Raw genomic sequence first — 16038 nt, forward strand, 5'->3', positions numbered from 1 at the left:
TGAAATGTACACACATTTAAGCCATATGATTACGCTCTAAAAGTTTCATTAAGATCGTATGTCTACAAAAGAAATTATTCAACAAATAAATTCTCGTTATATTGCCCACACTGCAGTGCAGCCCAAGCGCAGCCGCTGCTAGCTGCGCAGTTTGCAAAGCGCGTGCTTATACGTGCATGTGTATGTATGTGTGCATAAAAGAAGTCCAGAATGATTAGAATATCAGTTTGGAGGGTTCAGGGTATCTCCTAGTCGAGCAGTCTCGACTGGAGCCTTCTTACTTGTTTTTTTTTTTTTTTTTATAACAATACCTTTGACTTTGATAACAATAGCAAAACTAGCCACAAATACCACAAACTCATCTCCCATTTACCTTGGCTATGAGTCTTAGCTCATCCAAGCGCCATCTGCCACTTCCATTATATATCAAACTCAAGCTCAAATTACAAATCAGAAAAAGCTTTGGGGATTATTTTTAATAGATCTTCACAGAACGACCACAAAATCATTTTTAATTCGCTACAAGCAGCGATTAAATGTGAATGCTCAACACCTTTTTATGCGCGCTGACTTCCAAATTATTTCTGTTTTTTTGTCGAGCAACAGCAACTCTTCTTCTTCGCCGGGGCGGGAGCGAGACTATCAACAAAGGCTAAAAACTACTAAGACCTAAGCTTACTTAATGTGCCCACTTTGAGCGGTGTCAACACCGAGTTGGCTGGCCAGAGCCGGAGCCGGAGCCGGAGCCGGAGCCGGAGCCAGAGTCAGAGCCAGAGCCAGAGCCAGAGGCAGAGCTAGACCCGGGCCCGGGCAAATGTTGCTACTTAGTTGGCTGCCGTGGCTGGGGGCAGACTACCTCGTAATCGGCTTAGAGCAATAAATTGTCCATGGCACGGCCGTGGACGGGCGGCATGGCTCGTCGAGTTGACAAAATGACCAACAAAATGCAGCATTTGCCGGCAAATGGAACCGCTGCAGTAGCCACGCCAGGCCAGCCCCTATTTCGAGCTCTTCCTCTTCCTTTTTTTTACAATTTTTCTTTCAATTCTGTTTTCCTATTTTTTATGTTAGGGGTTTTCAATTTACCGCAATGATTAATCACCGATTGCCCTTGCACAGAACGCGCCCATATTTATTTTTTTTTTGTTTCTAACACATTTCCGGGGTGAGGTTTGCTTTGCCTTTTTTTTAGATATTTGTCATAGTTCATAATTTAGATATTTCTGCCCTCGGCGCAGGCAACAGCAATTTGCCACACGTTGCAAAAAAAAATAAATAAAATAAGAGAAAGGGAATCGAGAAACTATATAAAATGCGAACTGCATATGTTACGGGCAGTTCAAGTGCATTTATTTTGGGGGTTGTGTTTGTTTGTGTTTGTCATGTAGAATTTGTTGTTTTTTGTCGGGGATTTCGTGTTGCTCCTGTTTATTTGCTTAGAGCATGTTATTGCTGGGACTGAGCTCTATTTGATTTGGGGTAGCTGGCGTTAGTCCCAGCTGCGCAACATACTTAAATAAGAGTGCCAGGGTAGGTCAGTTTAGTAGGTGTTGATGTGGTTTTGATTCCGTTGAGGGTGCTAACCAGAAAAAAGAAAAAGGGTTTGCCCAACAGCGGGAGGAATACCGAGGCGAAAATGTATATAATAATGGTATTGGCTGTGTGTGGAGAGAGTTTGATAATAGATTTTTGGTGAAATATAAATTGACTTGGATAAAGCATAAAGCATATAGAAATATTAATAATAGAAGATTAATTGGAATAGAGGCAGAGAATAGTACTTTTTAAAAAGAGCATAGCAAAAACATACTACTTCCTATCGTAAGTTTAGGTAAAAAGAGTAACAGTATATTCTCCTTTCTTCCATTCGAACTTCTTCTTTAAAAAAATAAATTCTAGACTCCAAAGAAACTAAACGACATACATAATGTCAAATAAGAAAGAAAGGAAAAAGGCAATAATCATTCAGGAAATGTTAAGCAAATCGACCCAATTGTTATGCAACTGACCCTCACTCCTAACAGCTGGACACGAACAAGTAACCCCCATTTGGGTATTGGAAACTCATGCTCAAGTGCTCGAATATATTTCACGTATATTGAAAATAAAAATAATTGCAAATGCTACAAAAGTGGATATGGCTAATGGACACGGCATTCGCTGCAAATTGTTGCCAGCCGGAGAGCTCATAAATTTGCAGTGAGTGCAGTTGGGAGTGAAAAACAAAAGCGGAATTGACCGATATCGATAAGGGCTTCCATGCGGGACACATAAAATGTGAGCTGAGCTGACATTTGGAGTACTTTTCTATGCGCAATTGGAAAAGTGCGCAATGAAAAGTGAAAAGTTATGATGAAAGCGCGATTTCGAGGCATGCGCCGTTCGCGCTACAACAACTGCGCAGTGGCAGCTGCCAGCGTTGCGGCGCACCCTAAAGAGGTGGTGGGAGAAAGAGAGGCAGAGGGCGAGGCAGAAAACTACCCCAGAAGATCTACAGTTAACTATCAGGCAGACTGTGGCACAGCATCATTATCCCTTTTAGGCGCAGTCGCTTATCGATCTGCCACTTTATCTGCCACTCGACTTCAGGCTCTGAGCATTTGCGTGCCACATGGCGAGTCCCTTTGGTGGCCCCTTGCCTCATGCATTTGTAATTTATGCCAGTCGAGCTGTGCTCGCATCCATTATGAAAACATCAACACACGTTGTGCAAATCAAGTAATTATCATTAGAGACGTTCTACATAATTATCGGTGGGATATATACATAACATATACATATACGTATATGTTTGCATGAAAATGGGGTGGGGCCTACCTTTTCGGGTGGGTCTTTATGGCTCTGTCAGCATGTTGAAATATTTTGATTTATGGGTAGCTAGGGAAATGCCACTAACAGCCTTTTCTACGCCTATATATGTGGTAGTTAAGCTGTGTGAGAAATTCGAGATTTTAATTTCGAAATAAATTCGATAAGAATAGGAAATGCAGATCTATTAAATTTTGTGAAGCTAAACAAGGCACGCTTCTATGGCAGAGTTGTCAAAAACTATTAGAGGTGAGCTGTTTAGCCTATTAGAAATGTAAATAATAGTTGAGGTCTTTGATAAATTCTTAATAAAGGTCAATGACTTTTTGTCAAGAGTTTTGACTGAGAGATATTTTTACGAAGCAATACTCTTTCTGTTTCCCTTTATTTGCATTTATTTTACTATTTTTTATATATGTATAATTTATATACAAAATATATTTTTTCTCCTTCTGCTTCTCTTTATTTAAATTTATATTATCTATATATTTTGATTTATTTGTAAGTATATAGAAAACTCTTATAATTGTATATATCTAACTTTTCTTTTCTTTTCATATTCATATTTATATATATATTTCTTATTATTATATATATATTTCTTATTATTTATTAAATATTATTTTTATACCCTGAACCCATTTTCAATGGGAAATCAGGGTATAATGGTTTTGTTAAAAGTATGTAACAGGCAGAAGGAGGCGTGGCAGACCCCACAAAGTATATATATTCTTGATCAGGGCGACGAGCTGAGTTGATTTGGCCCTGTCCGTCTGTCTGTCCGTCCGTCCGTCCGTCCGTCCGTCCGTCCGTCCGTCCGTCCGTCCGTATGTATGAACGCGTCGATTTCAGAAGATATAAGAGCTAGAGACTTCAAATTTTTTTTAAAATGTCCGTAATTACAGCGCGCATATCAAGTTTATCATTAAAAATCGATAACTCATCCCGATCTTTTTTTATCGATAAAAAACCTTATCGAAAACCAGTTATAAAATTATATCTTCTACACCCTTATTGCTAGAGTCTCCAAATTTTTAATGTATGCTTATATGCAATTTATACAATTTCGGTTTTTGTTAAAATTTACCCCCCACCCTTAAATTCACCCCCTCACCCTCACTTTTGTAAAAAGCGTATTTCAAATACTAGAGACTTGGGCTTTGGAATATACACACATATTCACCATATGATTACGCTCTAAAAGTTTCATTAAGATCGTATGTCTACAAAAGAAATTATTTAACAAATAAATTCTCATAATATTGCCCACACTGCAGCGCAGCCCAAGCGCAGTCGCTGCTTACTGCGCAGTTAGCAGAGCGCAGGCTTATGCGTGCGTGTGGATGCATGTGTATGTATGTGTGCATAAAAGAAGTGCAGAATGATTAGAATATCAGCTTGTAGGGTTCAGGGTATCTCCTAGTCGAGCAGTCTCGACTGGAGCTTTCTTACTTGTTATTTATATATTTATTTATATTATTTTTCTATTTTTTATATCAATATAATGTTATTTCATATATTTATTTATTTATATTTATATAAAAACTCTTTTAATTTTATACAAACTTCAATAGCATTGTAGAATCTTCTCTCTCCAATTTCAACAAATAACAAACCAATATAAGCAACTGATATACCCTTTTCACACCATGAGCAAGCATAAGCAGCAACTCTCTGTCTACTCTCGAGTTTTCAGAGAAAACTTTGCTCAATATTTTCTCAATGACTTTTCACAGTTCGGCAATCCAATATAAGACTGCTCAGAGTAAGCCTCAGACTCTTGCCCCTTCTCACACACGTCATAAACTTTATATATGCCATATAAATTGGGAAAAGAAAAAAACCGATTTGCAAAATGTTTTACATTCAAATTTCGCACACTGTACAGAATCTACAGCAACCTTGAACAGAGTTGCTCAATGAATCATTTGCAGCAGATAAATTTAAAGTGCAGAGATTCCAGGGAACTCCACGGGCTGCTTTTCAATGGCTAACAACTCTATTTAGTTTCACAATGCATTAAGATATCAGCTGCCATAACTTTCAAGGATCTGCAGCTTGACCTTGGCGAATGTCATTAAATAACCTGAATTCCAAATTCCGAGCTATCAGCACACGCCCAGCGTTCGCCTCGTCCGTTGGCAAGGTCGACGCATGCGCGACGCGTGTTAAGAGCAGCGGACAAGTCAAGCGGCGCAGGGCAACGACGCGACGCAGGATGTTTTCTTCGATGATGTTGGTGCAACAAGGCTGCAATTAGGCCTTGACTCGCATTGAGGCAATTTGTGGCAAGGACACATGGCCTGTTGTTTGGTCTTCGTCTAACCCATTTTTGGGCTAATTATGCGCTGGCACTGTTTATCCTTGGGTCACTGCTGGCAGTCGCGTGTAGTCGTGTGTGTCCTGGCAGTGGCCATTGTTCGGCATTAATTGCACTTTTACAGCTGAGTGCGTGTCCTTGCGCAGCTACTTGCTCAGCTGGGATAAGTCAAATTAATGCTCGACTGGACCAGGGCACCAAGGACATGCCAATTGGTGTGAAAAGTGACAATGTGTGTTCCCCTATATGAGTGTGTGTGTGTGTGAGTGTGTGTGCACATACACGCTTCCAGGAAGGTCCTTTATCGACTTGCAAAAAAGAAGCAGAAGAAAAATAACACAAGGACTGTTGCCTGCTGCGCGTTTATATTAGATAAAAATTTAATTTTGTTTTTGTTTTTTTTTCTTTTTGTCGTTTCTTTGTTTATTTTATTCTTCTTTGACTGGGGATTTATGTGCGTCCTTGGTGTGAACTGCCAATAAAGAAAAATCGTGCCTTGGATACCCTTGGCTGTTGTAAAAATGCAATTATGATTGTATTATGGTCGCCTTTGTGTTCAGTTTAAACATTTTGCCCTTTGTTTACGTTTACCCTACAGCCCGCATGCCAACAGAACTCACAGCTCATGGCTCACAGCTCCCAGCCATGTCCTTATCCACAAACATGCTCAGCTGCAGTTGTCAATCGCGTTTGGCCATCACTGGATGCTGGTCGATGGCTAATAAATTACCCATGTATGTACTTCTATGTGTGGCACAATATGTTTTCTAAATTTCTCTAAAGTCATCATCTTCGAGTCGATGCTTGTAGCTCTTGAGTCAGCCGAGAGCCAGGTGAAATTTCGACTATATATGTGTATGTGTGTGGCATTGGATTATGACATGCGAATGCTATTATCAGATATTGCAAATGTATATGTTATATTATTATTATATGCCAAATATTTTGTAGTAGTAGTATTGGTATAGTATATTAATAAACCAAATTTAGAATATAGTAACAGGCTGCAGTATTCGATAGGTTAGGATAGATTTTTGAGTCCACTTAAGGATTAGCTGAATGATTATGTTATATGAGTATATAGTGTACTAAATATCAACTTTGTATATTAAATAATTTTCTTATGAATTTCACTGTATTAAATATCTACAAAATGTATATACTATATTATGTCTTATGAATTTATATCTCTCTCTGAATTTCTCGCTCTCGCTCTTGCTCTCTCTCTCTCTCTCTCTCTCTCTCTCTCTCTCTCCTTCTATATTTCTACTTATCAATATCTCTGAACCAACTGTTCTTCGAGGTGCAGACTCGATTAACTTAAGAGTATTTAGTATAGAGGTATATCCATATTTAATTCCAATATATTATATAGTTCATTACTATATAGGTTACACATATACCATGATTTGAGCTAAAGAGTTTATCATATTGCAATATTACTTTCACTTAGCTCAAGAGCCATTGATATTGATCTAGATATAAATAAAATATATAGATATTCTAGTATATTATACGCCATATATACTATATAGTATAAGAGTATATTAAAGCATGAGTTACATAAAAAATGTGCTCTTATCAGCTTATCAGCTTTTAGTATTTACTATCCTAAATCTAGACTCAAACTTCAGCAGTGTTTGGCTTCATATTATACTAATGCATATGATTACATAATACATCGAATCAGTCTATTTATATAACTTTTACTATGCCTCAGCAATGGCTCACAGAATATTTAGATCCATCAACTTACAATCTCTACTCATGTCTTATCGAAGAATTTGACCACCTGCGTGTTGCACACCATTTTAGGATTAGAATACAAATGCATTGCACAGCAGCTTCTGCATGAAGTGTATTTAAATTCCAATCGATTATCCCCCAGCTTGTATGCATCAAGAACCGTTCCATTAGGGCCCCAACTGCTTAAGCCTAACTAGGGTCATGGCAAGTCCCACTACGCATCACCTGTTGGGCTACCGTCTTAAAGCTTCGTCTAATACCCTCATAATTTATATTTAATGATGCACTTTTCCTGCCTTTAATTGACATTTAAATTGTCTGCGCACAGGTCAAATGATATGATAAGTCTGATTGACGTGCCCAAATGCATGTCAGATGCTGCCTCTGCTTAGTTCTGAGTGCGGAGTTTATTTTTTATTAATTGATGATTGCCAGTCGTCTAGACGAATGATGACAACATTTGCTGCAGGTCAAGAAATAAAACAGAAACAAAACAACAACAAAACGAAAAAAGTGCCCAAACTGAAGAAAAACTCCTGCTAAACCTGGAATGCTTTTAATTTGTGCGCTCAGCCGTTGAAATCATAAATCAAAATGTGAGCCGAGTGTGGCCAAGGCAAGTGCCGTCGAGTGTCTGCTGCTGCTCTGGCTCCTCCTGCTCAGATAATCAGCATTTTGTATCAGACGGATCGCGCGGCTAATCGAACATATCACTGAGAGCTCGAATCGAATCGAGTCGCGTCGAGTCGAGCTGCATAAATTACACAAATTGCATTTCCATGTCTAGAGCTCTGATGGATCATCGCCCGCGTCGTCGTCGAGGCAGTCGTTCTCAATGCTCAACTGCTCAACTGCTCAACTGCTCGATGCTCGATGCTGAATGCTCATCAGCATAATCGTTAAAATAACAGCGCAATGCACTTCGATTTTGTTGACGACGGCGAGCGGCTACCGTTGCTGATGACGGTACCCCCAGGCCAGGACCCGGGCCCAGGCACAACTTTGTTGGCGGTGTCAGTCGTCTATGGCCCGCAGCAGCCCCAAAGTGAAAACCAGTAAGCATATTTCGAGCGCATGTCAATGACTGCTCCATACTCGTTCAGTGCACGCCAAGTGAACTGAACTGAAGGGAATATTTAAGGGGTTTTCTATCAAGTTAATGTTAATATATAGAATTCCAATTAGACATTGACATTAGAATTTAGTATGGAAAGACATTAGGAATGTTACTGAAGAAAGCTATATATTCAAAGAAGATGCTGTAGAAAAGGCTCTGCAGAGAATGTTCTATATAGAAGGTTCTCTGTATAGAGTAGGCTCCATTTGTTGAGCAGACTTTAGAGGAGGTCATAAAGAAAGTCCTGTAAAGAGGGCTCAATATGTAGAGGAAGACAATTTAAATGCTCTGCAGAGAATGCTCTATATAGAAGGTTCTAGGTATACTTTATAAATATTCTATACTCTTGGTATAGGTAATATATTATAATAAAAAATTCTAGGTATACAGCCTTTAAAGATTATTTGCTCTTGGTATAGATAATATTATATAAATAATAAATAAATAAATATAAATTTAAATGTAAAAGTCCAGAAATCATATGGGAGACAAAACGTTCATATGATTGTTGCCAGAAGTTCATCTTTAATCTTTATTAAATCTCACCTTATACGAAAATATTTATTATTTTGAGTTTTCTTCAAACCATATATACTCTATTCACATTTCCCGAGCGAGCATAAAAACGAAACGTAATGGCACTGGGCGCCTCCGTTTGGGCCAATGCGTTGGCCGTTGTTTATTGTGTCGGTAAATTCGGAGGCATGTTTAAACAGCGAAATGAACTTGTGGATAAACACCATTATGGTTATTTGGCATCCACTTTGGTTGCCACTACGCGTATTTGTTTGCCCACCAGCTGCACTGGGCCGCACAAACATTTTGATTCCATTCGCCCAGCCCAGCCCAGTCCAGCCACTGGGACATCTTTCCACTAGATCTCTGTGTATGTGTGTGTGTGTGTGTGTGTCTGTGGGCGTCTTTGTTTGAGCTTGATTTAGTTATTTAATGCAAAATTGACATGCGTACTCGCATGTTGCCTGCCAAGCTGTGACTGCGCCTCTCAAGTGCAGCCACAGCCAAAGTCTGAAGCACTTGTCGCACTTTCGAGCTCTGCTGTTGCTCTTGAGGCCCTTTTGTAAATTCGTTTCAAGTCTTGCCTTGGCAATCGGCAAGTGGCTCTCGCCTGCTGTTGTGGCTTTTACAGCAGTGAAATGCATTGCGCAATATCATTTGAAAAGCCAATGCTCTGGAGTAGTTGCTCTGACTCCTCTATATAAGCAGAGCTTATGTACATTTCCATGGCCAAACATGTATGCGGCAATTAATCAAAGCACAACTTAAAGTAATTGCAAGCACTTCCGACCTTTGCGCTAACTACGATTGATTTTTGCCAGTCGAAGATTTAGTTCCCACACTCGCATCCTTGCACAGGAGCAGCAGCAGCAGCAGCAGCAGCAGCAGGAGCAGGAGCAGCAGTGCAGCACCAGCTGCTGCGCGTTAGTCTGTGAAAAGTTTGCCAACAAGCAAATACCAATGGCATAAAAAGGATGACGTTAGTGGACATGATTGAACGACTAAGAGATACCCAGTCTTTTTTGTGAACTTCTGTTCAATCTAATTCCAACTTTTCTATGCTTAGGTTTATGCTTTAAATTATTGAATAATATAATTTTAAAAGAGCCAATCTATAAGTGGAATTCTTATGATCTTTATATATTAGTCCCTAGTTAAATTCAAAATTATTTTTTTTTTTTAAGTATTAGCCTCTTAGCAAAAAAATTAAATTATTTGCTAACTAACTTTTTGTCATATATATTTATTTATCAAAAAATTATTTTTGAATTTATCAAGAGGTTAATATATAGTTCATAGGATATATAAACGTTAAGTTATATATGTTCTGCTCTAGTATAAAATGTTCCAACAAATGCTTGAAAAATAATTGCGAAATCAAATTTAGTGATTTATATTAGTAATATACTTTCTCATATCTCTGATGTTCCTGAAATAAAAAATTATACTCCTTAACGTGTTACACACCATCTCATATACCTATATACCCACTCGAAACTTTTTCAATTCACACAAAAAAAAAAAAAGACTGGACAAACAAAAAGAGAAAAGCAAGCGAGCCAAAGCAAAAAGGGTGCGACGCTGCAGTAAACTTCCGGCTGACCAAAAATGCAACAGGACCTGGGTCCATGAAGCTGGACCATCCTCTGCGACTGCAGGACATGCAGTTTTTTTTTCCTCTGCCTCTGCCGCTGCCGCTGCTGTTGTTTCGTTTGTTTATTGCCACGCCATGGCAATGCCATACAATGTCCTTCCGGTCATTTATTAACGTCAATGAAATGGCCCCAGCTATGAGACGCTCTGATTTCTCTACTATTTCCCTTTTCTCTCTTTTTTTTTTTTTTTTTGAGAGAGTTTTTAGTACTGACCATGTTTGCTGTGGGTTGACGCTCGAGTTAGCAACGATTTGTCGCCGAGTCAACACGAATTTCACTCACAGCGCTTCGAACGTTTCGAGTGATAAAACAAAACAAAAATGCCAACATATACTATATTTTAGAGGAAGTCAAAAAATACCGCTAGATCTACTGTATGGGGGCCATAAAGTGTTGTCAAAACTGTGTTTGCTTTAGAGACAAAAGTGAAGCAAATCGTGCAATGGGTGAGGGGTGAGAACTGTGAATTTATAGAGTATTATATTTTGGGGTGTCAGGATCTAAAAATAAATGGCAGATGGACTGGATATATGAATATGGAATATATAAAGGGATTTAGGTATGTAAAGATTCTTGTTTATATAGGAATTACTATAGGTATATATATTAGATATTATATATTATATATAAATTGATTTTTATTCAAGTTTAACACTTTTTCAATTGATCGATTTTACTTTGCTTTAGCTTTGCTTTGTAGATTTTACTATGTCAGCTGATTGAAGAACTTCATTTTCCTTTAAAATCCTGCAACTATTCGTCTCTAAAGTCTCTAATGAATTCGTAATAAGAAGTATTTAAGATCCTCGTTACTATTTATTGGAATTTTTTACAGATTCGCTTATAGTAAATTGGTAATGATTCGAATTGACTTTCAGCTTCAACTTGTGCTTCTTAGTAACTTATTTTTAATATATTCTCCACGTTTCAACTATATATCAACACAGCTTCTGTCTGGCAGGGTTCTTTTGCTATGGCATACAAGGCTTACAAATTCTATCCTTTCATATTTTCACAGCTAAAAACTTTCTATTTTATTGCCCAATTTTCTCACAAATTCTCTTCTAGAATTGCTTCCCGCATCATTAGTTAAGCTTAACACGATTCGAGCTACAATTCCACTTGTTTCCTGGCCACTTCCTTACAGATGTCCTCAGCACTTCCTGCTCGCTCTACACAAAAGTCTTCCGCAAGACATTAGATACACCTATTAGGCAACTGTGGGCTACCTGTGGCTGCAAAGGTGGCAACATCTAGCCGAGAATCTGCCACAAATGCATTCTCAATGGCCAGCCGTAGCAATTGCAATCTCATGACAATGCACTCGTCCATTGTGAGCCAATTTCATGACAATTTCTCAACAGCCGATCGACAGGAGCCGTTGGCTATGGGAAATTCCCCATGGAACAACTAAGAAAACAAGCAAAGTCACAGTGTACATTTGTTTCATATTTACTTAGAGCCAAAGAAATGCCGAAACAGCTGCGCAATTGGATTTGTAGCTGCCTCGAATGCTGCCCCGACTTCTGCTGCTGCTGATGCTGCTGCTGCTGCTGCTGCTGCTGCTGCTGCTGCTGCTGCTGCTGCTGCTGCTGCTGTCAGCCATCAATGTCATGCATACAATTGTGAATGACACATAAATATTGGCACAAAGGCCAAGACGAAACATGGCAAGGATTACAAATACACACACACACACACAAATAGCCGTCTGAGTTTCCTTTATTGGCCTGGCCAATCTTGCGGCATTTCCGTTTCCTTGTTTTGTTGGCCATTGTGCAATATTTGTCTTCGAGTGAGTGACACTTTTAGCCCGGCCGAGAGGAGTCCAGGCAGCACAGCGACGCAGAGGACAAAGCCAAAAACGCCCAGCTAATCCTCATGTTTACGGGGCTATTTACAGCATGCCCCTGACAATTTTAACAATAACCAAAAATTGACAACGAATACGTATTCGTTTACGTATGCCCAAAATGCCATTAGAACGTCTTTCCCTTCTCCTCCACTGTTTGCTTATCTTTTGGCGAGCACCAAAGAAAAACTACTTTGCCAAATTGCTTTAGAATAAAATTTAATTGAGGATTACGACAACACGACGCGCTAACACTCGGTAGAGGTGCAACTGTCTGCATGTATGTGAATGCGTGTGTTTGTGTGTGTGTGCCTGTGTCACATATAATGCCTGTTATCCAGCCTTAAGGCTACTTAGGGGCCTGTCTCACATATTACACATATTACATTAGTCGCTGCTCTGCCCTGGTCTCGCCTGCTAGAATAGCTACAGCTCCTACTCGCTCTCGCTCTCCCTCTCTCTCTCTCTCTCTTTCTCACTCATACACACAGGCTGTGTGGCTTGCTTTGCTGCCTGTACTACCAGCTGCCTTTATAACATGTGTAATCATCGTACGTGTCGGCAATTGACAATTATTATTATGTAGTTTGTTGCCATTAGCAGGAAGTGCTGCCCATTTTACCAGCAGCTGCTGAAATGCCAACTGCAATGCCGAGCTTACCAACTGGCTGGAGTCTGGCTATAATATAATTGAAAATTTCTTAGTTTATTCGTTATAGACGCTGAACGTTGAACAAGATTATAAATTTACATATAAATAACTTGGCTTCACAGAAATTTCATATCCTAATGGAAATTGTTTCCTAGTTGTAATCGTGCTTCATGCAATTTTAAAGTTATTTTTGCTTAGCTTACATACCATATAATAAGTCAAAATATTATTATTATTTATTCTTATTTTTTATTTATTTATTTTTATTTTTATTTTTATTTATTTATTTGTTTTTTTTTATTATTATTTTTTTTTTTTTTAGTAGTAATGCAGATATAATTTTATAAAATATAAATTTACAATTTTAACATATTGTGTTAATATAATTTTTTTGTAACATATATAATATTTTAAAAATATATAAAATAATAATACTAGTAATATTATACTAAATATATATTTTAAAAGCCTATAAAATAATAATAATATTATATTATATATCATATATATAATATACAAAATTTAATATTGTCAAGCAATAAATATAGAAAAATAAAGAAAAGAAAATTAGACTTTATAAAAGTTCTACTACGAAATTTTATACAAAACAATAAACTTTTTATTATAATATATAATATTTCAACTTGCTAATAAACTTTATCCTAAGCTCTTTACAGGACAAAAAGTACTTGAAGCCCATCAAGAAATCAAATAACAAATTTAAAGCAATTTTTCTCAGTTTACGCCAAGCTGAACTAGAAAAAGAATAAAACATACGTATATTTACAAGTAGAAGTGCCGTTAGCAATGCCAGCAATATACGTTTCAAATAGTTAATCACAGTACTTGAGCAGGCGAAACAAAGTCAAATTATATTTAAATGCCATGAAATGCTATTTGATTTCTTTTCGTAAAGGCCATAATTACAAACAATTGTCAGTTCAGTTCGGTTGGGTTACGGTGCGGTTAGTTGTGTGTACTTCTCACCGGCGATTAGAACGGCCCCCAAAAAGAGCTGCGTGCTGGCAAATTATAGGTTGGGCCAATCGAATAGCATTTGAAATGCTCTGGCATTCGAAGGCATCCAAATTCAAATGACATTTGTCACGCGAGGCTTTCGTTTTCAAATGCAGACGCCTATTAAATTTGATTTCTTATTGAACTTCTTCAGAATTATTTGCCTGCCGCTTAATTATAGCTGGGCGCTTTTCAGAAAGGTTCCGACAACGGTTCGTTGATTTTAATAACTTTCGACAGGGACGCAAAAAAATAACGAGCAAGAGGAGGAAAATAAAGTGAAGCAATGAAAAGAAACGAAAAGTTGGCGATTTCCATTTTTTTTTTTAACTTTTTTCGCGCTGCGTTGAGTTTTATGCGCTCAAGGTAAAGTTTCTTTAGCGGTCTTAGCTCATTAATCACACGGCACAAAGGCCCAGCTCGAAGTGCGGACGGAGTGACAGTCTTAGAATCCGCCAAATATAACGGGCCCTGCATTCAAGTCTAACAAATCAACGTGCAATTTGCTCATTGAACTATGATCGCTTCCCAAAAATTAAAGTCGAAAAGTCTTTGCTTGGGCCCCGAAACTTGATGACATAAAACTTCTGCTGCCTTGCAGACGCTGTTCACGAAAAAACTTTGCGTGATTTATAACGCATGCGAAAGACTCCAAAATCTGACAGAGGGAGAGAGAGATGAAGACTATGAGAGAGAGAGAGAGGGAGGGGAGCGGGTATTTGGCTACTGGGGTAATGGAAACACGTATTCAATAAACTTTTTGCCGAGACATATTCATATTTTATGCATAAATTCACGCAAATGGCATTAAAAATGCGCGTCAAAAGCTGCAATTGAAATATGAAGTGAGTTTGCGAAAGCTTTTAGTGTTGTGCAATTCCCAAATTTGTGTTGGCAAACTAGCTGTATATATCAAATATATAACTGTCAAAGTCACCAGCCAAGCCGGAAGTGTGTGTGTGTGTGAGCAAAAGTATAAGAAAGTTTTTGCATACTCAAAATTTGGTATTGATGAGTATGAGCCAGTGTTGTGCAGCGCTGCATTATGCATAAGTATCTTAGTATTAGAGAGAGGGTGTTTAAAAAAGCTGTGCATTGAGGCAGCTGATAGAATACAATAATAGAATGCGAGCTGTTGCTTCTGCTTTAGTGTTGTGAAATGAAAGAATGAGAGTAAAGTAACAGTGTTGGTAAGTTTAGCAGTTAGTCAGTTGCTAAAGAAACTTTATATATGGACGGACTTAGACAACTCGATATGTATAAATATAAAGTAACTGATCATATGTCAAGTCTTCTTCCAAGTTTCATTCCTTTATCTTCTATATATAGAAATTGATAAACTGAAGAGAACTGTCTATAGCATATCATAGTAGTAGTAGTGTTCAGAAATCTGTCAAAACGGGTCTATAGATCTACATATATAGCCGATCATCACAGTGCTAAATCCTCGCTGATCAAGTTCTTGCCCTGGCGCTCGCACGCCTCTCGCACGACTCCAAGAAACCGAAGACCCTTTCCCTTTGTTTCCTTTTGTTTCTTGAAAAAATCAGTTTCCACCTGCATCCTTTCAAGCGAAGCATTGCTCGAACGACCCGCAACTGTATCTCTTGCGGCCCGCCCCTACCTTCGCTCATATGCAGGTATAAAACGCGTGCCCGTGTGCCGGAGGTATGTAGCTGCTCGTACGATTAGCATTTGAAATCATTAGCTGGGCTCGGACTCTGTAGACTGGTTCTGGTGGTTATGGGCTGCAAGGTGCATTCTGGAACCGCATTCGTGGTCGACCAACATCATCATCGCATCATCATCATCATCATTTTATCTGGCAATGTGCATCTTTCTCTGCTCGTTGTTGTTGTTGTTGGTGTTTTAGCCTGGCCTGTTTTGCTTTTGAAAGCCATCGGCGTCAAATTTGTAAATGCACCTGGATTTTGTTCGTTTGTTCTGTATCTTTGTCTGTCTTTCTTCTGTCGGACAAGGCAGGCCGATATTTGTTTTCTTTCTTTTTTTTTATTTTTTTTTTTTTGTTGCTGTTATATATGGGCATTACTCTACGTCTTGTTGGGTTATCCTTTGACATTGGGAGACGTGCAGCCGTTCGGGTATCATCATCCATCAAAAATGATTGCCGAAAGATGTTTCATGTGATTTGAAATTCAAATACGAGTATTCAATTAGTTTAATTGCAGTTATTCTTGTGCGCTCGGCAGGTGCAACTATATGTGTTTCTCCTTTTTTTTTTTTTTTTTTGCAAAGAGAGTAATAGATTTTAGGCATTTGCTAGCCGTTGCGTGTGGGCGTTAACGCTTCGTGCTGTTTGCTATAATTGAGTGAAATTTTAGAAGAAATTCTTTG

This window comes from Drosophila arizonae, chromosome 4 (assembly GCF_054131065.1).
Source record: "Drosophila arizonae isolate 15081-1271.41 chromosome 4, UAZ_ARI_1.0, whole genome shotgun sequence".
NCBI classification, from domain to species: domain Eukaryota; kingdom Metazoa; phylum Arthropoda; class Insecta; order Diptera; family Drosophilidae; genus Drosophila; species Drosophila arizonae.